This window comes from Melozone crissalis, unplaced genomic scaffold (assembly GCF_028551555.1).
Source record: "Melozone crissalis strain CALT ecotype California unplaced genomic scaffold, PUWL_Pcris_2 ptg000017l_1, whole genome shotgun sequence".
Classification (NCBI taxonomy): Eukaryota; Metazoa; Chordata; class Aves; order Passeriformes; family Passerellidae; genus Melozone; species Melozone crissalis.
In genome coordinates this window covers 8,528,718-8,553,521 of record NW_026535795.1, presented here as the reverse complement: position 1 = coordinate 8,553,521, position 24,804 = coordinate 8,528,718, and positions in this window count along the sequence as shown.

Below are 24,804 nucleotides of genomic sequence, written 5' to 3'. Positions count from 1 at the left end.
ACATTAGACGAGCCATGGGACTGTTGGCTCAGTGGTGATATTTGTCATTAGTCCAGCAAGAAACCTCAAACTGGCAGAATTTTCATTCTCTGCATACACGAACACACACAGTGTGACCACAGCCTGGAAACTCCCCAAGACGACAAATGAGCTGAATCCCAGATTCCATTTCAAAGCCAACCTCGGAATTTCCATGGTGCGCTGAGCCCTCCAGCCTTCCATCCAGAAATCAATGAGGTGACATTGGCATGGAATAAAAATAATGTAGTGATGAAACAGGGCCCTAAAGTGCTTCACAGTGACATTTTAAAAACTGGATGCCATGTGAAAAAAATGAAGAAATGAAGTCAAATGCCCTTTAATCTCCATAACTCTGTAGTGTCACAGACTAATTAAACCCTCAGCCTCCACTGCTGACTTGGAGCTACACCCAGTGAAAAAGGATGCCCTGTGATAGACATTATTAGTGACCTCCTCCACCCCAACATCTGCATAAGTGCCCTTAGCTCTAATGAATGCACGAGCTGGAAGAATGATGGGATTTCCTACAAGCTCAAATTCACCCCATAAACTGCAGAGCATTGCTAATGTTTCTGTCTGTCCTGCTAAAATCCCATCCCTGGATCAGACAGGCAGAAGGAATGAGCTGGACCCCTCAGCTGAAGCCCTGTGCAGTTTCCCTCAATATAAATCTAATGCAGGAATAATGGCAATTTATAACCCAGGCAGCCAGAAGGCAGTGAAATGGAGCAAGCAGCCAGTTCACAGCCTCAGCAGTGCTTCTGAGACTGAAATGCAATTTCTGGCCCCAGAGGGTGGTTTTGGGAGAGCGATTCCACTGTGCTCACGTTCCTGCTGGACACCATTCCTGTCCCCAGCACTCCAAGCAGGAAAATCTTTCCTTTGGCTGTGGCCTCTTCTCCATCCACGTGAGCAAACCAGGTGCAAGGAGAGAAGCCACAGAGTGGGTCACCATGCTGCTAAAATTCCTCTCCCAGGCAGCTTCATTTGGCCCCTTCTGCCCCATCACTGAGCTCAGCACTTTTGGGGACACACCTGTCACAAGGTTTGACACCATTTCTCCCTCAATCTCCATCCAATTCCTCTGTGCAATTTAAGAGCTCTGCAATATAATATTTTGAAGACCAGTAATATTAGTGAGATTATGACTAAAGCAGCCATCTCTCTCCCAAAGAACCCCTTGGCAGTAGGGATAAAATTCTCACTGGTTTTGATGGGCATAATGCCAGTAGAAAACAGCCCTGCCTGTTTCAGGGAGAAAAGGACAGATTTGTCCTTCTTCTCTCATGTATGTAGCAGTGGACATTTCTATTTCTCTGCATTCTCACGTCCCTTCCAGACCACAAATGCCCCACGTTGAGCTAAGGCACCATTCAAATTCCTTGCATAGAAACTTTAGAAAGAGTAAACAATAATAAAATTGTGTTAAAACACAGCCCTGCTTGCAGTGGAGATCCATAATCATAGACCACCCCAAGACAAAGTTTTCACTGCCCAGTTTGAGCCATTCCCCAGGTTACCCAGCAAATCCAGGATGGACTGGAGAAAATTCACCTCCTTCAAGCCAGGCCTGCTGCAGCTGCTTGCCCTTCCTGAGGCCAAGCTGCCTTTCCCAGGAGATGAATCCACCCAGACAGGCTGTGTTGCTGTCAAAAGTCACTCCCCCTGCATCTTCTGAAGGAAGGTCCAGACTGCAGCAAGCAAAGCCAGGGGCTGCAAGGCAGCAAAGAGGGAGCAGAGGGGAAGCTGGCTGGAGATACAGATGGGACCACCAATGGGATCATTCACTGATGGGCACAATGCATCCTTATCCTACGACTATTGCAGGGTGCAGATGGATTCTCAAAGCAGTTTCAGACGCTTGAGCCCCAAGTTTGCTCTTTACAGTGAACCTCCACACCTGGATGGCAAAATGATTCACAGTTGGATGCTCCCAGCCTCCTTCTCGGTGCACCTCCTGGGGACAGCAGGCACTGAGGGGCTGCAGAAGGAAGGAACAGCCCCCAGCACCCAGCCAAGTCATTTCTAGGAGAAGGGCCCTGGCACCCTGCACTGGGGCTGGCAAAAAGGGAACCTGCAGCCATAAAGCAGCAAAGAGCCAATTTCTGTGCTGGCACCACTTGAGCAAGAAGAGAACATGTATCCACAGGCCACAGTGCTCATGATTTACACTGACATGAATGAGATCAGAACCAGGCCCTGGTCCTTTGTTACAACAGTAAACACGACAGGGAGCTTTGCCTCTCCTCCTCAGGGTATATCCCTATGCCTTTGTGGTACCAGCACAATAAATAATGCATTCCTGGAAAAGGAGATCCAAGGAGCTTTCCATAAACAATTCAGGGTTTCTCCTTTAAAAACCTCTGAAATATATTCTTAATGCCTGAGCCATGTAAGTCATTAGGTTTCTGTTCAGTGTGCTCAATACTTATGTATGTGCCAGAGACCAGAATCCTGGTGGAGTCTGTACTGCAGGACATCTATAAAAGAAAATTGCAGTTGAAGTGTCCAAAACAATGATCTGTGGGTGGTCCTCTGGTTAGCAGATGGGTTTCCACAGTGCACATATAGCTACCAGCACCAAACACCTCCTTGTTTTTGTCTCAGCAGCCTCTGCATGTAAAGAAGGGTTGGTGCACAGAGGATTCACTGCCTACAGATTAGCAGTTCATGTGTCTTTGTAAGACAGAGTGTGCAATCCTATCTAGGCAGGTTTGAGAGCTCTAATTGCATTCTCACTAAAAAAGGAGCTCCTTATAGACATTTATCATCATAAAATAACAACATCTGACACACATAACATCATGTCTTCCAGGGGAAGCCAAACCAGAACAGGTAGGGTGAAAAAGGAAATTAAAACCTCTTTTCCTTAGACTCATGGAGACACCCACACAGCCAGTGGGATGATCTGCCTGCTTTGGCCACAGACCCAGCACGGAGCCTCCTCAGAACAAGGTTTCTCTCAAACAGATCAAGTACCACCTTGAACATCACAGTTTAACCTAAAAAGTGCCGCTCTTCTGATTTGGGAAGAATGGGAAGAACAGTTGCATAAAGAAAATTGAGGTGGAGAGAACAGTGAGGGATGGGGACAGGGTTGTCAGGAAGGTCAGAAACCTTTAAAGGGAGCCCATGGAGACTCACACATGCCAGGAGCTCACGAGGGAGGGAGAAGGGTTTAACCCACACATGGTCTCAGTAGACAGCAGCCAAGTGATCACAGCATCCCCCAAATCCTCTGCACACCTGGGAACAGCCCAGACCTTTCTGGATGTGATGAGAAGATAGAGCAGGCTCACCACGTCCTGTTGTTCTGCATTTCCACATAGAAATGTTGCCTTTTACAGAGCTTTAGAAAATTCAGAAGAATTGACCAACTGGCCTCTAGAAACTTCCTTTCCTGCCTCCAGAGGCCTTTGAAGAGTAAAAATTACCTGTGTGAAAATGAACTGATTCTAGTTTACAGTTCTTTATGGACAGAGATTACTTTAACGCTCTTGGCTTTAGCCCTTATTTAGTCCACAAGGATCATTGTTGGAATGGGACAGTTTGGCCAAAAAAGCACTGAAATCATGAATGTTCTAAAACATTCACTCCAAAGTGAATTAGTGAATTACTTCCAGAATTACTTCCAGAGCACATGATGTTTCATAAATTTTCCATCTGGGTGTAAATCCTGGAAGAAGATGTCACCAGTCAATTCTGAGAAGTGAGAGTGTCATTAGCATGTTGCTTTAATTGTGTTTTAAATATTATATTAAACAATTTTTAGTACATTTCCTAAGAAGAGTCTTCTTTCATGAGGTGTCCCAAGTCTCATGTCAACTTACTATGGCTCAGATGTGTACATCAAATCAAATTAGCACATTCCAAACCTCATTTCCACTGAAACACAATCAATTGTAACTTATTTTTGAATCACGCTGCTTTCTCTAATTGTTAGCTCCAGCCTCTGCTGAATAGGTGGTTAAGCAAATTATTCCATCTCACATATGAAAATTGTGCTATTTATGCTGGCAGCTTTCACAGTTACTGATGAGGTTTCTTGAGCTAATGAAATAATGAAAACACAAAACAGATTTAGCTTTCTTAATAAGGAAAAAGATAATGAACTAAAATTAAAATTGAAACTCTCACTATACACAGAGTTACTGTAATATCATTTCTTTTTTAAATTAATGCCCATGCTTTTTTATTTTATTTTTTAACATGCCAGTGACAAAGCTAGTTAAAAATCCACTTCAACCATGGTAATGCAAAGATGCTATTACTTTATTGCATTTTTTGTAATGTAATTATGGGACATAGAGTTTTAGTGACTTTTCTGTGTGATTAGGGTAACACTTTGATTAGACACTGTGCTTGGCTTCATGGAAGGGGAAAGGTGAAGATGGAAGAAAATGACTTTTGGTCACCTTTACATCCTTTTATCTTTGATGGATGGGCACCTAAGGGCTGGCACCTTCCTGGTGCAGATCTGCTGGGATTTGCCTTGCTGGAGCCCTGCAATGCAAGCCAGTTTCCTCCCTCAGCACTGAGCAGAGATCTGGCTCATGAGGAAGTCTTGCCAAGGAGAAAGCCCAGCCACACTGTGCTTAAAAACCCCATCTTCTCACCCCAGGGCCAAAGAGGGGAGGAAAACTCAATGTGCGCTCGTCACCTGTATGGCAAAACCTTCTTGCTTCCTCTGGTTTGCTCAGGCTGGGTTTGTAGGGGCCTTGCAAAGTGTTTTTCTGTCTCTCTCATGGTCCCCAAGGACCGTGGGGCTCAGGTGAGGCTGAGCTGGTGCCCCTCGGGTCAGCCAGGAGGGAGCCTGGCCACAGCTGTAACAGGAGATACCCCTGGCACCACTTCAGAGCTGGAAGCCTACAGGCATGCGGTCCCTCTGGTTTTGAAATATGTGCTTCTAGAGCTTAGCACCATTGGTTTTCATTGCAGAGAGATTTTGGCTGGGAGTACAAAATCGGAGAAACGTGATACAGGGCAACTGTCAGGATACATTGGTGTTTCTGCCAAATAACCTGCACAGCAGGTCCAGAAGATGCTCCATGTGTCAGTGATATCGCTTTGGAGTTCAGCTGGATCATGAATTCATTCCTCAACCCTATAAGTGAAGTTTTCCTGAGGAAGAGCGAGGAAGAGGAGCAAGAGCAGAGCCCATGCCCAGGGTTCTGGCTACCTGAGGATCCCAGTGCTGACACACCACACAGTACTCCTGCTTTGCTGTATCAGGAAATTGTTGCTAAAGCCCCTCAGGCTCCCACTCCCTCTCTGAACTCACACATCCTTTATGCTGCAGCACCCAGTTTTGTCCTTCCCCTACAACAATTAAACATTCCTCTCAATAAATACCATACCATGAATTAGAGGGCTCGCTGGCTCCGTGCCTGCCAGTGCAGGAGGAAATGGCCTCATAAATATTTGTGCAAGACATCAATAAATTTGAAGTGTTGACTCGAGTACTCAGCTTCCCTATCTGAGACCTGGAGCTGGAGAACAGTGAAACCCCGGGGATGCTGAAACTGGAGCTGCACAGAGAAACCCCTCAGGAACCCCTCAGCAAAGCCCCTTCATGCTGCTGGTCCAGGTGGAAAAGGTCCTGCCAGTTCAGACAGGGGAGGTTTTGAGAAGGAAGGTGCTCCCTTGCCCACTCCTGCTCCTCAGTTTTTGGGGTTTTTTTTGTTTTATTTTAATTTCCCAATTTTTACTGTGTATTACTACAGAAAAGCCATTGTTGTAGAGCTTCACGTGGGCAACCCCCTCCAGCAAAGCTGCTTTAGGCTGTACACAAGACCCAGAGGAGGATGGGTGACTATGAGCCTGCTTCATGCTGTACAGCTTCAGAACACAGGGACATTGGTTTTGGGAGCCCCCGGGTGCTTCTGAGATCAGAATAATTTAATCTGGGTTAAAAATATTGTTTTGAGCTGCCCTACTTTCCTAATGTTTAAATGGCATCACTTCAGGCTGTGGGCTGTTTTGCTGCCGTTGGGGTACTACTCCCCAGCCTGGATATTCAGAAGCCTTTTGACTTCACTACCAACTTGCCCAGGTTTGCGAGGTTCTTTTTTGGGAAGAATTGCTTCTTTTTGCAACACCCCCACACTTGCATTAGTGCTGGATGCTCTTCTCCAGATAAACGGTTTTCACCAAGTGCAGAAAATGGGACCAAGCATTGGATGAATTTGATTTTCTCTCTGCTCTGTGTCCATGGTGTATGCACACATGGAGTGATCTGAGGAGCATGCCCTCAGGAACAGCTCCCGTCCTTCCTCAGGAGATGGTCCAAGTGGTTTACTGAGCCTTTCATTTCTTGTAAATCAAATATTTGGGAGTCTTGTATAGAAGTCCTCTCTTGCCACTTATGAAAATATGACTGTTGGAGGAAAAAAGGCTCTGAGGACATAATGAGAAAAGGTGAGGGTCAGGAGGTTTCGCCAGCACTGTGTGGAACTCCTCCCTTCTACCCCAAGAGATGATCAGCAGCCAACAGCTCCATTTTAATGAAACAGTGTTGATTGGAAAGACAAGTGTGATATTTTGTTCCTAGCCAGGCAACAGGCTCTCCTGTATTCTCAGTCTGTGAGGTCTAACATCATGACAACCAATTACAAATAGCTGTGAAAAAAGCACATGTGCAGAACTTGGATTGGAGGGTGGAGCAGATGTACAAGGAAGGTGCTCTCTGCCTCACCTTCTCTGGTGTTCCCAGCTCACTGTCTAGACTCAGCTCTCCTGGGGGGAAAGAAGGCAAGGAGGCTCAAGGAAGAAAAAGAAAAAGTGAAACTCAAGCCAGCAATTGTCAGATCTGTGATAATGCTAAATTCCATCATTATTATCCAGGCTACTCAGGAAACCATTTTACAAGGCTTAGAAGACATCTGGGGCTGAAGTCAGATATATTTATTCAGCCACTCACATCCATGTTTGCTAAAGCAATTGCTTTATCTCCTCATTTCCCATGTGTTAAGATGGTTACTGGGACGCAGACGTGGAGAGAATCCCCACGGGCGCTCCAGCCCAGCATGGATGAGCAGTGGCACAGCCAGACATCACCCAAGGCACCTTTTCCTGGGCACCAGGCTGGCCCAGCCCACTCCCCACAGTGCCCTTGGCTGCTCCAGCACCTCTCCCTGGTGCTGCTCCCACCAGCACATGGGCACTGTGCAGCTGCTGCCAGCACAGAACTCTGTGTGATGGGTTCCCAGCCCCACACCGCTGCCAGCACGCAATTCTGTGTGATGGGTTCCCAGCCCCACACTGCTGCCAGCACAGAACTCTGTGTGATGGGTTCCCAGCCCCACACCGCTGCCAGCACACAATTCTGTGTGATGGGTTCCCAGCCCCACACTGCTGCCAGCACACAATTCTGTGTGATGGGTTCCCAGCCCCACACCGCTGCCAGCACAGAACTCTGTGTGATGGGTTCCCAGCCCCACACCACTCTGCAGTCACATTCACAGCTCGGTGTTTCCCCAGCCCAGCCTGGCATCCCCAGCTCCCACACCAGGATTTGCCATTTGGCTGCACCCAGGAGCTCGGCATCATGATCCTTCTTCCCCACTGGGGCCTGGCTGCAGATTATTCTTTACGTGTTCTTTTCAACACAAGAAAAAGCACTTTTCTTCCTGCCCTGCTGGAGGGAAATCAAGGAGCAGGGCAAGAATTCTTCTAAGTTTTGGGAGGTCTTTTTGCTTTTTTGCAAGAGGACAAGGGCTGGCATGCAGCAACTGTGCTTTCCCCCCAGGTTCTGCTTCATGAAATGGATGTTTTAGAGAAAAGAAAAAGCACTGCTGGTGAAGTAACCTGAAGAGGCTGTAGAGCTGCTGTTTGGGTAAATGTGTGTATATCAGTTGGGTTCACCTCAGCAACCTCATTCTCATCATTTCCCAAACTTCATCAACAAGAGATTCAAGTTCAACCCCACCAGTCAGTCTTCCTGGCTTTAAAACATGAGTTGTTATGTCCCTTGTTCTGATAAACCTTGCAACAAATTGGAAATCTACACTGAAATTACTGCTGTGATAAAATCAGCTTAATACAATTACTGTAACACTGGCTATAAAGATGGTAAGGGAGTCCTCTCAAAAATAATTTCCCTTAAATCTGCAAACAGCCATCAAGCATTACCAAACTATTGAGAGAAGATGGCAAGAAGACAGCATTTGTTTTGTTTGCTGCCACATCTGCTTGTCCTGGTTACCATGTACTACCTTCCTTATACTGGTTTTCTTCCTCTTGTTAAACATTTTTATTTTGTTTTCCTAAGAAAAGCAATGCTGCAGAACAGTAACATCAGTGGCATGCATGTATGGAGGGAGAATTGCTGACTAAGGGGATTTATGCTGGCAATGTCACACACAAAAATTATTCCTCAAAGGGAAAAATATATGCCACACTTTTTTGGCCATCAGAGATCACTGTTCTGACAGAGAATCTGTTCAGCTGAGCTTATGGGAAGGACTCTCATGAGCAGCTTGGAGTTACTGGCACCACACCTGCAGCAGCTTTCTGGAGTTCGCCACTTGCAGCCCAGCGCCAGACCACAGAAAAAGGCAGAAAAGGCAAAGAACAGCCAGATATTCTGTGCAGCTATTGTGACTCACTAGGGCTCCTATTCTCAATTTGCTGTGACCTTTAGAGAAGTGGAGCTGATAGAGAGCAGACAATGCAGCTCCCTGCTCCCTGGCAAGCCGCAGCCCATGCCCTGTGCCTCTCTCAGAGCACAGCCCAGACACACACAGCACCTGCCCCGCCTGCCAGGCCGGGATGACGCACCAAGTCAGCTTGAGTTGTGGCACCTCCCTGGGTAAGATGGGCCAAATAAAGACAGATGGCAGTGGATAAACTCCAGCAACTGTGGGGCTGCTATTAGCAAGAGCTCCCACACTGTGTGCAGCGCCCTCAAATGAACCTCCCTGCGGCCCCAAGCCCCTGGTAACACACAGAGATACTGCAGCCCATCTCTTAGAAAGAACTTCTGTGCCTGTTACCATTTTACCATCTTGTTTTGCTTTACATTTTCTCCCAGTGTCCTGACTTTCCTTTTAATCCACCACCTTCCCACAGCTGTTCCTGCAGCCATCGCTGTCCAAGTTAGTGGTGGTGCCTTGGCCAAGAAGGGAGGTCTCACCTTCAGGGTCTGTGTGGGAAAGTTCCTTCCAAATCCAGGCTTTCCACGTGTTCCCATCACAAAGCACTAAAATGCTAGCTCCTCCAAATTATTTTCTCCCAGGATTTTTGCAGCATCACCAAACCACACAGAACCTCAGCAGGAGGATCCAGGTGATAATCCAGGCACCTTTCTGCCCTGGGGGCAGTTTGGCTTCTCTCTTTATTGTTCATGCTACTTCCTAGTTCAGATGCCTAAGGTCTGCATTTTCATATTTCATCCAAAATAAATGCAGGCACACACCTCTTTTTCCCTGTTTTCTGATGCTTTTTTTCCATAGGTATATCAATAGAATTCCACCACTGATTGTCTTTTCCAGAAATGAAATTAAGAGGCAAAAATAACCAAAAAGCAAAAGCCATTCTGGGGTAGCATTTTTATAAGGAACCTCTGTTTTGGAGCCTACCTGTTATCTTCAATAGTCATTTTTTCCACCATGGATTCAGGTCAGTTTTGAAGAAGAATCCTACCTTGCTGACATGCCTTTGCAATTATTCCTTTCAGCCTTCAAAGTTCATCTCCCCCCCAGGTATACAGCAGGGAGAAAACTGGGATGGTTTCATGTGAGTTATAAAATCTGAACCTTTTATGAGCAAAAATACAGAAATGAATGACACAAAGAGAACAATAACCTTTCTGGGGTTTAGTCTGACTATTATTGATGTGGAAGATGTGATAAAAGAAATGCCACACATTTCCAATGGAGAGCAATCTGGCTCTGCCAAAATTAGTTCCCCAGCCCAACAGAAGCTCAGTTATAGACTCTGGTAGCCTCACCAGCAGATTTCCAAGTCACTCTGGTGAAAGCAAAGAATTTCCTCATATGTGCAAACATACCTGATGATTGGCATAATCCCAATGAACACACATTAGGTAAGTAAAAATATTCCAGTGTATTGATATTAATTCCACAGCTCAGACCCAAGATCAAGTTCTCATTTGTCTGAATAACAGAGCATTTAAATATTTAGTTCAAATATAAAGAATATTTCAGCTTATATACAGTGTGTGGGGGGGAGAATTCCAAGGAACAAAAGTTTTCCTTGTAGCATGCACAGTGCTGATTTCCAACCCTTGGCAGCCACAGCACAACACAGCCATGGCAAACGTCTGGCCAAGACAAATCTATAAAATTTGCACTGTACATGCACGCCTTCCATGCATGAAGGTCTAATAAGCCCAGATACTTTCTGCCTCTCCAAACAGTTGAGCTAAAGAGGTTTCCCCACGGATTCTAGCAGGGCCAGGAGCATGGAGACTTTATTATGTAACAACCCACATTATTTAGTGAAAATCTGGAATGTGCTTTATTAGTTGGGCCTTTGTTTGGTCAGGAAATACCTCCAGACAAATGTGATGACACAGGCATTTTTAATTTGCCACTTCACGTTCACAGCAAATTAGGAGATTTTATGTGTTATTCCCTCCATTAAAAGCGACAGGCTGCAAGGTTTGCAGTTTCCCTCAGAAGCTCTTGATGACATTGCAGACACACACAGAAAGCACAAGCCCATCAGAATGAATTAAGATCACCTCTCTTTGCCTGTAATCTGAAAGATTCCATGTGGTCTCTCTTAGCACCAGTTCCAAATGCCAACCCTCTGTAGCAGCATGTGCAAGTGGTTGGAGGTAAGGGGAGGAGAGGTCAAATTCTGTGTGCTCCATACGATCAAATTTGTGGTATTAAACCAACAATTACCAGTGGAGTGCTGAGTGAAAAACAAACCTCCTATCTATTACCCAATTTCAAATGCCAGTGAGATGCCTGCAGGACTCTCAGTCCTCTGGCTTTTTTTTTTTTTTTTACATACTTGGTAATGTGTCAAGTCTTAATACCTGCTTTCAAAAGGAGTTGGGTTTTTCCATTTGTGAGCTTGAAGTCATTTTCATTTCAGAGCAGACTTTAAAAAAGGCCAGTTAGACTGCTGCTAGTGTAGCTGGTGAAAATACCCATTGAGGATATTTTCCTTAGTGGATTACACTTCGGCTTAGGATAAATAGGAAAAAATGCAGGAGAAATTATGTTAAATACAAAATATTTGGTCTTGACTGAACACCACTGAAACAGCTCAATGAAGACCTAAAGAAAACACTGGTAGAGAAAAAGAAAGGGGAGGAAAAAGCTGACGTCATTTTCGCACAGTGAGGATTAGGAACCGCAGTGCGGCCAGCATAGGAGCATACACTTCTGCTGGACTTCAGTCCGGGTAATAAAAGCAAAAATAGAGATTGTGTAGAGCTGGGTAATAAAAGAGGTAGCAGTGGTGAGTCTGCTGCGGCAGGTTTTTTGGCTGGAGCTTTAATGACTGGGGCTGAAGCTCTGCCAAGCAGGGCTGAGCAGCTCCTGGGGCTTGCCTGAAGAGGGGAAGCAGCCATGGAGGTCCGGGAGGGAGAGAGGGAGAGGCGGAGGTCTGCAGGCTGAGAGGGAGAGTGGGAGAGAGGGTGGGAGCCTGTGCTGGAGCTGCTGCTCAATGCATCAGCAGGGAGGGACACACTGACACCTTCCCGAGCTCCAGTGTTTGTGCAGGCTGCAGGACACCCTGAGAGCCTCCCCTGCTGCACTGGGCTCTTTTATGGCCGGGCAATGAGGTGTGGCTGGGATTTTGGGGAATAGCAGGTGTGTGCTGGAGAAGCTGATTTCCAGCTTTCCAGGTGGGTGGCCCTGTGCCTGCCACTGGCATCCCCAGCAGAGCAGGTGACTCCCCTGAGCTGTCACCTCAGCCAAATGCCAGCAACAACCTTAGATGGATGTGCAGGGAGCAAGGAAGGAGGAGGCAGAACTCCACATAGAGCTTGTCTCCCAAAACCAGGAGCTCCAGACTTTAATCTCTTCTCACCTCTTAATGAGGCTCCGAACTTAAGTTTGATGTTTTTCCCCAAACTTCTCTGAAGCTGGGCACCTAAAACTGTCAGTGAAACTCAGGTTTCAGCACAGGAGGGATAATCTGGCTTCTCTCTACACACATATTTGAGAATTACTCCCACAGCCAGGTACATTTCTGCACAGTGGCTTTGTGTGTGTTATTGCAAACACCTCAGTGGGCTCTGGGTAGAGGGAGGCTTTTTTCCTTCAGGTCAAGTGAATTCAGGCTGTGTTTGTAATGCAGTTTCCAGGTGTTGGATGGTCACTGGCCTTGGCAGGCACAACATCCTTTCAGAATTCTTTCCAATCTCAAGGATAATCCCACTATGCAAACATCCCCTCACTAGCAAGGCACACGTCCTTGGGAGCCACCTCAGCAGGTGAGACAGGGGTGGTTTGCAGGTCCTTGTCTTCAATCTCAGAAGGTGCAGGCTCTGGAGCTCAGTCAGGTGTGAGTGTGGCACTGAGCATCTGCTCCTCTGCCTTCTGCTACTCAAGGCTCAAATGCAGGAAATCCCATTCTTGCTTTTTCTCCCCAGCATCAGATAATAATCTTTATTTTTAAAGCAAGAAGAAGCACCAGGTGTATCTCCATATCTGCCCTACTGTTGTTTGCCTCCCCCCCTTGCCACCACCAGCGTGCAGTGAGCACTCTTTGTTGACTTTGTCTGCCTTGATGTGTTTTAAGCCCGTGTTTAATTGCCGAGAAACCCTCTCTGCTGAAGAGTCAGAGGAGAGCGTTTCTTTGTGTTTCTTTTTGCTCAGAAGGAGCTGAAGCAGCAATCTTGACTTAAAGGCTGACTCTGATTGGAAAATAAACAACTATAAAGTACAATAAATCCCATTGAAGAGCCCAGTCAAAACATCCCAATGAACAGCTAATGCTCCACTAACCAGCTCCAGATGTCCCAGCCTTGTCTGGCACTAATTGGTTGACTGGAGAGTCAGTAACTGTGTAACCTGGAGGAAATCTCTACTTCTTGCACTTGAGATGAGTAGCTAAGACAGAAAATGGTTTTGTTTTGTTGTGGTTCCTAATTTCCAAACTGCAGAGGAGTCACAGGTACCTGCTGATACCTGCCCAGTGGCAGGGCATTGTCCAATTTTAAGGCACCTCACAAAAATTTTCTCAAGAGCATGAGAAAATCCTTTGACAGCATCTCGGATGTTCCTCCATTCCCAAGATTTTCTGGGTTTATTTGTTTAACCAGAGGACATGCCCTAGCAGATTGCAGCTAAATTCTTAGATAAAGGTAGTTGCAAATTCCATCTGGACATGTGTGAAGCACCAAAAACCAACTAAATAAAAAACCCCTCAACCAAAACCAAACTAAAACCAAACAAACAAAATCCCAAAAAAGTAATTGCTTCCAGTTATAATTAAAACACATAGAATCAGAAAGATGGGTTTGGAAAGAGAAAATAATTTTTTTTTTAATTAGATGAGCCTGGTGCACCCCAATTCCTACAGGCTGAAAATTCCATGTCTGCCTGCATTGGCCAGGGATGTACAAAGTGGCTCACCAGGATTTTCCAATGGGCTTTTTTAGGGATTTGACAGGATCATATTATCTATTTTGTGTAATAGTACAAAGCAATGTGTGCCTGCAGGTATTTTCTCTTACCAGAATACCTCCCAGTGCCATGACTCTGCACACACTTATGTTGCTTATCTTAAAGCAAAAATATCTCACTGGCTTCTGAGACTTCCATGACATTAAGAATTGCTATTCATAATTCCTTCTTGTGGGGTTCCTGTCATATCCTGAGCACATAGGAGGAGGTTCTGTGAAAGACTTTCCTAGAAAGTTACTTATAAGTTTCTGTTTAAAATCTACTATTGATATTCCTTATTAGATTAACCTGTAAAAATAATTTCTATTTAATTAAAGTTTTTAATAAAATGGCTCACATGCATTTTAATAAACATTTCCCTTAGTGTCACTGACATGTTGTTCATACTTTGTAAGAGCATTTTAGAGCTACATAAATTTGCACACCAAAAGTTGATGTAAAGCTTCTGCTTGCTTGCATATAACAGATTTTTTTTTTTTTAGTGCTTGTAAAAATACTCAAAAAAACCCAGTCTATAACCTGTTTCTCAAGTGTCAAAGCCATTTTTTCTGCAGAGTACTGTGCAATGCAGCATCTGTTTGGACACATCCAGCCATATCTTTCACTCCTGATCTGCAAGGGAATAACACAGGATTTGAAATACAGTAGACACTTGTGCAAAGCATGAACAATGAAAATTACATCCAGCCCTTAATCCAGGGGATTCTGGGCTGAGCTCAGCCTCTGTGGGTATACATATCCATTCTGCATTTAGTTCCACATATTCCAAGACTGGATGTTTCCCTATAAGAGTCACATGGGAGCAAAAGTGGGATTAAGTGGCTTTCTCTCTATGTTTTGCTATTAGGTTTACACATGTAATATGCAGCACATGAGCAACTGTGCTGCACCATGGTCAGTGATGAAATTAATTTCTTCCAAGTTGCTAGAAGGTTTCATATTTCAGGTATCATCTTTATTTTGTTCACAGTCTTGGGAGAGAATGGGTGGAAAAGAAGCAGGAGGTTAATCATACCCCATACATTGAGATTCAGAAAAACTTTGATAAATCTTCCTCCTTTGAGCCTGAATGAAGGTCTGGTTCCTGTAACAGGGAGTGCAAAGCTGGGTCCTTCACCAAACTTACCCTTTGTGCTTTTAAATCTGCCAGAAGCTGGTCTGACTTTGGCAATGGTGACACAACAGAGGATTTCTCTGGCTGCTGAGTTTGTATTAACAGAAATAATACCCCTCTCCTTGCTGGTACAAAGGTTGGGTGCAAGGAGCACCTCATCTGCCTGGTCTGTCCTTTAGCTCAGGCTGGTCCCTCTCACCAGCAGGAGTTAGATCTGTAACCTCAATATCAACAGAAATTTTTTAAAAAATGCAATGCATGAAAGTATGAAATTTAAGTAGATGAATATTGAACTGTTAGGGAGAGGGGATTGAATTTTCTGTTAATTTCTGTTCTGTTCAAAAGTTCCTACAAAGAAATTGTGGGACATTAGGAAGGAAATGCCTATGGAAGTTAAATTTCTGTTTCTGTTGAGCCAAGTAGATAAAAATTCTAAAATAGGTTTTATATACCATTGCAGAGCTTTTTGACATTCAACATTAAATATCTCTGTTTATCACTAACCACTTTAGAACACTAAAGTACATCTTTAAAAACTGGCCTTTGATTTTGGCAGCAAAGTTGTCTGTTAAAAGAAACTGCTAACATTCAGTTGAGTGGCATTTGGAAGAGAACTGGCAAAGTAAACTCAAGGGTTAATGAAAGTAAATGAGATAATCCTCATTGATCCCCCATAATCCCCACGGTCTGAGTGCAACTGTCAATCACTGGGAGAGACTTTTTCCTAATCTGTCCCTCTGTGAATAAGTCATTCCAAACTGAGTATACTTGATACACAGACATGTATTCAAATGTACAAACACACACTCTGAACATATAACAGAAAACTTAGCACAGTCAATTCCAAAATGAAGGGGGAAATAAAGTATAGCTAAAAATATGGTGCATTAATTTAAAAAAGTGAAAGTTTCTTTTACTAGCTAAAACATATTCCAGCTGTCCTTACTAACTCACTGTTTCCCATGTAAGCTGGTAGCAACTAATGAATCTGTTAAATCCCTCCTCTGTAAAGGAGGAAAGGCTGTTCCCATAAAATTAAAACTTACTGTTTAACAGATTGACCTAAGCCAAATATGGTCTGGAGCATAAAAGAAATTATTTCAGTACTTTTCAGAGAAACTGCTGACATGAATAATGTATTAAATCAAATTATGCCGTATCTGAGGCTCAGAGGATGTTGCAGGAGGAGCTGGGTGAGGGAGGGAAAGGCACAGAGAGCTGTGCCCATGACTTGTCCTGGCTGCTTTCAGGCCCTTCCTCAGCAGTGCCAACCCCACCAAAGTTGTCTCTTCTTTTGGGAACCACATCCCTGCAGGGCCACCCCACACTCCTATGGGGTCTGAGGTCAAAGACAGAGGCACCAGTCTCTCTCCTAACTCTTCTTTCACTTTGGTCCTTAAACCCTGGAGCAGTTCTGGGCTCCTCCTGCATGGGCACAGCCAGGGAGGGATGCTCATGGACAGGCACCAGGTGTGCACTCCCAGGGCTGGAGAAAGAATTGGCTCAGAGGGTAGTGTGATCTGGGGATGTGAACACATCTGGACTATGAGGGCATCAACTCTCCAGTCCAGATTTGCTTCAACAGCTCAGTTGTGAATTCATGCTTGATTTTGTGAGAAATCCTTCCAAGATTCCCAGTGCACAGACACTGTTAATTGCAGCATTTCTAATTGCCTACTTATTGTGGGTAATCTCCCTCTAATACTTTGCATCTGGAATTCTTGATAATGCAGACATGGCACTTAGGGACGTGGTTTAGTGGTGGACTTGGCAGTTTTACATTTACAGTTGGACTCAATATTAAGGGTCTTTTCCAACCTAAATGACTCTGTGTTTCTATACTAGAGTCACTTACAGAGAAACTCTCTGCCATTTAGAAGAAAGACAATCTTTCTACAGAGCATTCAGACACACCTGTAATAATGTTACTGCATTCTGCAGAGGAAAAGGAAATTGTCTGTCAAAGGTTTGGGATAGAAATGCTTCACACCGCCCAAAGGTACCTCTTGATAACACAGTGCAACACCCATTTTCCTCCTGTAAACACTCAGAGCCACCACCTCTAACCTGAGGCTGACTTGGAAATAAATGCCCCACTCTCAGGTTTAAAGAAAAACCAGCTTGGTAGCCATTTGGCCTGCAGCCAGGATTAAAGTGTTAACTCAATGTCTGTCAACCTGTCACTTAAACATTTACAAAACTACTGACCACTTCTATTAAAAGACCATTAAACCAGGATTAAGCTTTTCCAGGGTTAAGCTGATGTAAAAATGCAAGGAATGTCACACCAAGGGCAGCTCATTTTATTTGTATTGTAAACAGGCAGAAGTTGGAGGATAAAATGTTACATGTGTATTAAATATGGGGATATACCCCTGCTTTGCATTTTCCCTTTTTTGAGCTTCCTAAACACAGATCCTATTACTCTGCAGAGCACAGCAGAGTGAACATGGAAACCTCCAAGCGCCTTAAAACCAGCCCTGGATGCTTCAGAACAGGCTGGGGTAGCTTTGCCTGGAGGGCAGATGTGACACAGTCTGGCCATAGTGCTGGGAATAGCCATGGATAACACAACATAGCATTTACTTAATGTGTCATACTGTAATCAGAGATAAATTGTTAAAAAAGGAGAGTCTTATCAAAAGAAGAAGTCCATTTGGAGCATTCCCTGGATTTATTTTGTAAAAGCAACAAAGTCCACCAAGGGGTACCAAGTGGAACTCCTGCAAGCTGAGCTGGGCAGGTGCTGGGATGGGACACTGAGATTGTTCTGGTTTCTTGCATTTCTTACCCCTTGCCAGCCCTTGCAGAGAGGGTGCAAGGCTGGATGTCCTGATGGCCTGATCTGCTCTGTTTGCATCTGCCACATCATTAGCTGTAAATAAAAGCATGCTGGCCTGAGCATCAGTGCAGAGACTTGACTCACAGAATTATTGGTCTTTATTTATTAACCACTATCCTGCAAAATTTCAAAATATATAAGCCATTGAGCAAGTCTGTCTACATAAATATTACAGAAGTGGCCATCCCCAAAAAGGGAGGTGCACACATTAAATGAAATTTCTCTCCTTCCCCACAACCCTGCCTCCATCTAGCCTGTTATCTTTATGAAATATAATTTTGCTTTCAGGAAGTATCTATGACACTTCCATCTGAAGCAGTGCTTCCAGTATTTACAGATATCAAAGAACTGGTCTTAATTTCATCTGATACTTTAAAAAACCTTTTATTCTAAAATAAATTATTGAAATGTGGTATTGGTAAAATGGGTTGCTCCAGTAATGGATTTACTGTGATGGTGCAATCAATTTCAGAGATTGGATTTCAGGATAGAAACTATTCATCACTCTCCATGTCAGGGCAAGGTTTACCTTCACACTGCGGTCACCCACTGCAGCTTGTGGATACCAAGGGCAGAGGAGGATCCATTGGAGGAAAACACTTTCTGTTGCTTTTTTTCCATTGTTGCTGAGGTGAGAGTTTGACAGCTACAGCAGCTCCAGAGCATCCTAGTGCCACTCAGGGGTGCAGAGGGACTCACCTATGGAACAGCAGATGTGTGTGAATATCCAATTTATCTGTTCTGCCATGACTCAGGGCAGGATTTGCTATAGGAGTTTTCCAACTTTTCTGATTCATTTCAGGATCAGCAGAGCCTTTTATCGGGTAGAGGCCTTCAGGGGTAAGAAATATAATGGTTTTAATAGGAATGATGAGGAGAGACCTGCATTGGTACAAATCCTTCCCACCCTGTAACACTGGGCATTCAGCATAAGTGATGCTACTGAGGGGAGAGGAGGGGAGCTGTGACATGAACCATCCCTCCTTACCCCTGCACTGACCCTCTCTTTCACATCTGAGGCTTTTCACAAGCTGGAGACCCCAAGAGCTGCAGGTCCACCCGCCCTGCCATAGCTGGAAATGGATCTCCTGGACCTCTGCAGCAAAGGAGAGGGTTGAGAACAGAAGCAGTTTAGTCCTGGAGGTCAGCAAAGACAGGGTCTTTTTCTCCATTATTTTTACTCCATAGAGGCCCATGTGCCTCTATTAGCACAAATACATATTCACAGTCTCATTAGTATCTCCTCTTTCTCTCTGCCTGGCAGAGCCACTTCAAAGTGGGACCACAACCCAGAGGGGCTCTGCAAAGCACCACAAAACACAGCTTGTCTGAGGTATCCTGACCTATCACTGGCAGGAACAATTGGCATATCTAAGCCTTGTGACACAGAAAAATGAAAGCTTTTATCCCATCCTCATCACCAATGAATCTTGCTCTTCACTCCTAGAAAGCAAAGGCAGCTCCATAAATCAACAAGTCTGTGGATTTGGGGTTTTACATTAACACCTTCAGTTCATGCTTTGCTGTGACCTCTTGGATGGGGGTGAACTATTCTACTGTGCTGGGAAATGGCAGCTCCAGGGCCAATTTCAGCACCTAGAAAATTTCCCTTGGCTCTCAGATGCCTTAGTTTTAAATCTGACCCCCTCCTTAAAGACAAACTCATGTCTACGTTTGATTTCAGGAGTTACATACAATAATTTAAGAAGTTATGTGGGGACCCAGCAAGTCTCTGACTATGGAGGGGGTTGGAAAATATTATTTGGAGACAGAATTTCAGATTTCTTGGCTATGGTCTATCTACCAACCTCAGCTCTGCATTTAGTCTTTCACCAACTTTTTTAAGCACTACAAATGATGGAGTTTTGCTCAGCTGGAGAATCACCATCAATAAATACAGCTGGATTGGAATAACTAATGAAGGGTGAAAAACTAAGCTTGTTATAGTTATTTATAATGCCTCTTAAGACAGTTAAAAGTAACTGAAAATTCTCTGGTGTTTTAAATCTTTCTTCTCACTCCACTTCACTACTCACACTCCTTCTTTTCCTGTTTTTTCATATGAAATATGGACTATACTGAAAGTTTATTTAAAAAATCAAAACTCTGAAGAAACTCATAAAATGGCTAAGACAGAGTGAGCCTTGGCAAGAAAACTGCTGCTGATGTGAAACGTGCAGAGGAAGGGCTCCTGGAAGGGCACAGATGCCAGGGAGAGCCAGCTCTAAAAGGGGTTCACAGCCATGGGGGTGCTTAATATTCCTCTTCATGCTGCATTTGAATGCACCAATCCTGCATTTAAATGCACAAATCCTTCCATCCATCCATCCATGGCTGAGCCTCTGCCTCCCTCACTGTGGGGCCTGTCTGCAGCCTCAGCAGAAAGGTGACTCAGTTCCCACCTTCCCAGCCCTCCTGTCTCTGCTCAGGGCTGTTGATTTTGCTCAGGGATGAGATGAGGCTGCTCTGCCTGGGCCAGGGACTCAGTGTTTTCCGCCATGTGGTAACCACACTGTAATGAGCAGGCTCCTGGGGTGCTGCACCCCTGCAATCCAGCACTGACCAGAGCAGATCCACACAGCCCAGTGGTCACCCACACCACTGAATCTCCTTTGGAAGGGTCTAGGAAGAAGCAGCAACACTGAATGGGGAAAACAATATTGTAAATTAAACTTTTACTCAAAATTCCAAATTTTGAATTTTGCATTTTCAAACTGCAGTGGTGAATGAAGAATTACTTTATTAATGATCCAGCACTCCTCACTGCTCAAGTAAGATGTAAGAAATCCAAATATGCTAAATAAAAAAAAATAATCTATTCCCAATTCTAACCATCATGTTATAAAAACCTCTTCCTGCAATTATTTTGTGTTTCCTATCTTAGGAATATCAATGGACTGGAAATAAATTAAACTCAAAAGACTCTTGCAGCCTTCTTAATTCACTGCAAAAAGGGGAAAAAAAGAAACAACTGGAATACCTGGTTAATGACAGCTGGAGTGCAGGACACCCTGAAGTTATCAGTGCTGTGTTAGACATTTCACAGCAAAGCAGAATCAAACACTCTCCAAGGAGCTCTGGGAGCCATGGATCTGAAATGATGATCTGACTCTGGTACTCCTTGGGATCTCACAGCCCTCATACCTGGTTCATCCATGGAGGGATGAGCTCTCAGATCCTCCCTGGATGAGCCAGCAGTGCCTCCTGCTGTACTCCAGCCTGCATTTATCCCCAGGCTCCCAACTCTTGTCAGGTTTCAGCTACCAGTGAAGCCACTGCTCGCATTTTGAGAGCTGGGATGAGTACAGGGAGATGTGTCTAACCAGCCTCAACACATCTGGAAACATCAGTTTGTGCCACAGGAACCCACCCTGCCCAGTCCAGCATGGGATAATGGGGAGCTGAGCAGTCTGGGAACACCCCAGAGATGTTCTGCCCATAAACCAGCTTTTAACACATTTCTGAGTGTGTTTGAGTATCACAGGGCTAGTCTGTGGAACCCAGAGGGCTCCAGCCTGCTCAGCCATGCTCCCTCCTCTTGCTTTTACACACTTCAGCACTAATCTGCAGGAAGTCCTGCTGCAGTTCCACGACCTTCTGCTGAACAGGCTTTCACTTGTGCTGACCCATGACAACCCATCACAGCTAGGGAATGCTGACTGTATCACAGCCCACGTGAATGCCAAGCCTGCCTTAATCCAAAAACATCAGAAAAAGGAACTTGGGGTCAATCTCACTTAAGGAATGTGCCAAACTTCCTGGAGGTCACAGCAAGAGAACAAGCCCGATTTTTCACCTCTGAAGCGGAGAGACTGAGAGGTTTTAAATCCTTTTGAGTCACCAGCCTGCAAAGCAGGTAACTGGCAAAATAAAAGAGGGGCTTGTCTCTACTCTGGGCTGTAACTGGAAGTCTTTCACTGGAGAGGGTTCTTCCTCCCCCTCGGGGTGGTTTTCTGCATATCAGGTAGAAAATCTCTTTGAAAAACAGCAAGGCAAATCTTTCAAAACAATCATTATGATAACAAAGAAGAATGAGACCACTCTGTTGCCACAGCTACCCAAAAAGTTCATGAAGGCTTTGCAGAAGCTGTTTATTGAACCTCAGCGGCTCTGGGCAGAAGCATCACCATCGATCTCCTCCACATCTTGCTGTGGCCATTCCTCAGTGCAGTTGGAAGAGCGCTGAGATGGCTCCAATTGGAGAATGCGGCAGCAGCCACCACCCTTCCCTCCCCAGGGCTATGCTAATCCTAAAAATATGCTCCCAGTAACTGATATCAGATGATGGCACTGCCAAACAGGATGTCTGTCTGTCTGCCTGTCCCACTCTCACACCATTTGAATCAGTCCTGTTTGCTGACTTCCAGACACTGGCACCAGGTAACACCCACAAAGCAGTCCAAGATCTTGGATTCAAGGATACCATGGGTGCAAAGTAATGTCTTTTTATTGCCTGACAAGTTTTAGACTACTTCTAATTTTCTATCTAATTCTTTTCTATAGAAAATAAAAAAAATATTAATTGTAAAAAATTTTCTATAGAACATTTTTCTATTTTCTAATTTTCACAGCACATCTTTCACACACATTTTCACACTTCTGCATTTTATATTCAGACAAACCAAGGCAGAAGGTCACATGGTTTCCAAAAATGACTAAATGAAGCTGTGGGAGTGCCAGATAACCCTTCAGTGATCTCTTCCATTACAAAAATCCCTTTAATATTAAATTCCCATTAAGAATTGAGAAATACTCCAATATATGAAAGTAGAGAAGGACATTTTTACCCAAAACAAGTTTAATCAGGGAATGGGGTTACTAAACAACCTTGCTTTATGCAAGTTCCAGTTCAGTGACAGGGTAGGAGTGACAGTAGACCTGGAAGCTGTGACACCTCCCTTGCCAGGACCACAGTGCTCCTGCCAGCCTGGCTCTGGAGGCTTTGCCAAGTCCAGCTTTGCTGCTGTAATCCCCTACCAGCAGCATAGCCAGGAAAAATGTGGTCTGCAAGCTGTGATGCCAACAATGCTGGAATGCTGAGCCCCAGGAGGGAGTGCCAGGGCAGCCAAAGGCCCAATGAGCAGCAGTGCAAAGCCATGCAAGGATGGCCTCAGCTGAGGAGAAGGCTCAAAAAGCAAGGATGGGATGGTTTGGAGGCAAGAAGGGGCCTGTGAACACTGATAGAGTCATTCCAGGCTTATTCTGGGATAAATGAGGGGGAAATCTTGATCTTATGCATGCACAGCCACAGGTGAATGTATGAAAAACCTGAGTAACACAAGGGAGGTATTTCTTCTCTTTTCCTTCCCTCTATAACCATTTCCCCCATAACCATTTCATACATCTTTTCTTCTTCCTCATTCCATAGGAAAAACCTGATCCATCAACAGACAGGCAATCCACTCATGATTTCAGCTTTTCTTGAAACTCTCCAAAGAAATACTTTTCCTTAGAAAATTATCTGCTCCCTCTGCAGACCAAAGAGAGCATCATCCTCTGAGCATCTGTGCAAGCCAAGCCAAACTTCTAAATTGTTGGCAATTCAAAACTCACAGTTCAAAACACAGCATAAAACTGAGAGATTTCACTTTTCCACAGCTTCTATTGAATTCTTAGAACAGAACAAGCACTGCATTTGGGCAGTAATGCAAAAGTATTAATTTGCATTATTAAGGCTGTTTTCTTTAGCTTCATTGACTGCTTTCCAAAATTGTCCTTGAGAGTGAGGTTAATTAGAACAGTAATCCTTCTGGCATTAATGGGAATGTGAGCATGTGCCAGGATTTCTGAAATGAAATAGTTGATACTCACTGTCAGCCAGAGGAAGGAAGATGTGACCACAGCATCTCTCTGCACAATTATCACAGACATTCTGTCCACAGCAGCAAGAAATGCTCAGAGTGAGAGTTTTTATAAGGGAAGGGGAAGAGCCTTCTCGACTTCACACTCTGAGATCTGGAAAGGAATATTTGCAGAACGGAAATTTAGAATTCATTTAGGGAGAACTTAAGAAGAAAATGTAACATTAAAGGCTGAGTTCTTCAGAGACAGAGATCCTGTATCAATCACCCAGTACCAACCTGCAAATTCACAAATTAATTACTCCCACAACTAATGGAAGGAATGAGCTTGCATCAGGCTGCTACAACACAGTCCAAGAATATAACTTAGAATATGTTAATTGCTGTTAATTCTGGGATCTGCTTTAGTTGTTCCACACTCTTTTTGATTCATTGTTTTTCACTTGATGTTCTGTTGTATTTAAGCATCCCAGCTCCCTTTCCTAGGCCGCCACATAAAGGGACTGACAAGAGCAGGTCCCTTAATTTTGAACAGTGAGACAGGAAAGGTAAAACTGCAGAATATTGTCCAGCCAGCAATTAAATCTGACCAACTTTCTGGCTGCCACAAGTCTTCTGGAGCCTCCCCATCTTAGCAGAGGAGCAGTTTCTGAGCTAAGCTGAAAAGACAGGCAGCCAGGAACTCATATTTTCTATCATATTTTGCAATTATTTATTTTTTATGAACTAGCCCAATTTTGTCCTTCTCTGCAGAAACAAGACCTTTTCTAAGTCATTGTCTTTCATGCATATTCACATCTTTATGCCAGTGAGACTCTAAACCAAAGCTGTCAGTCAGTCTCAGACAGAATAATCTCTTCTCACAGTGTAAATAAATACTTTTTGGACTGGTTTCCTTTCTCTCAGGCATTTATAGGTGATTATCAAGAGGCAAATGTCATATTCCTCCTTTGTCTGAGAGGCTTTTTTCCTTCTTGTCTCTCTATTTTCTGAATAGCAATTAAAAAGTTGGCATTTCTGGGGGATTTCCCAAATTTCTGACCACACTTGCCATGGGGTTGCATTCCAGCATAAAATCCCAACAATTTCCTATTTTTCTGTTGCAACTAGTAAACAAGGTCCACAAAGGATCAGCACATATAGGGAGGAGCTGTGGGTAGTCTGCTGGCAAATGACTGCAGTTAAGCACAATTTTATATTTATGAAGTACCCTCTTCTCATGAAAAAAGACAGAGATATTTTTCCTACTTACTGTACACTTGAGAATGATGTCTGGCTGAGCATTTTATTACAGTTTGATAACCAGAAATATCCTTGGAGGGATTCAATTACCTGGTACAATCCCTATGAAGAGCCTGGCAATTAGAAGCAATTAAGATCCCCGTTAGCTTTTGGTGGCACCCACCCAGCTGCTTC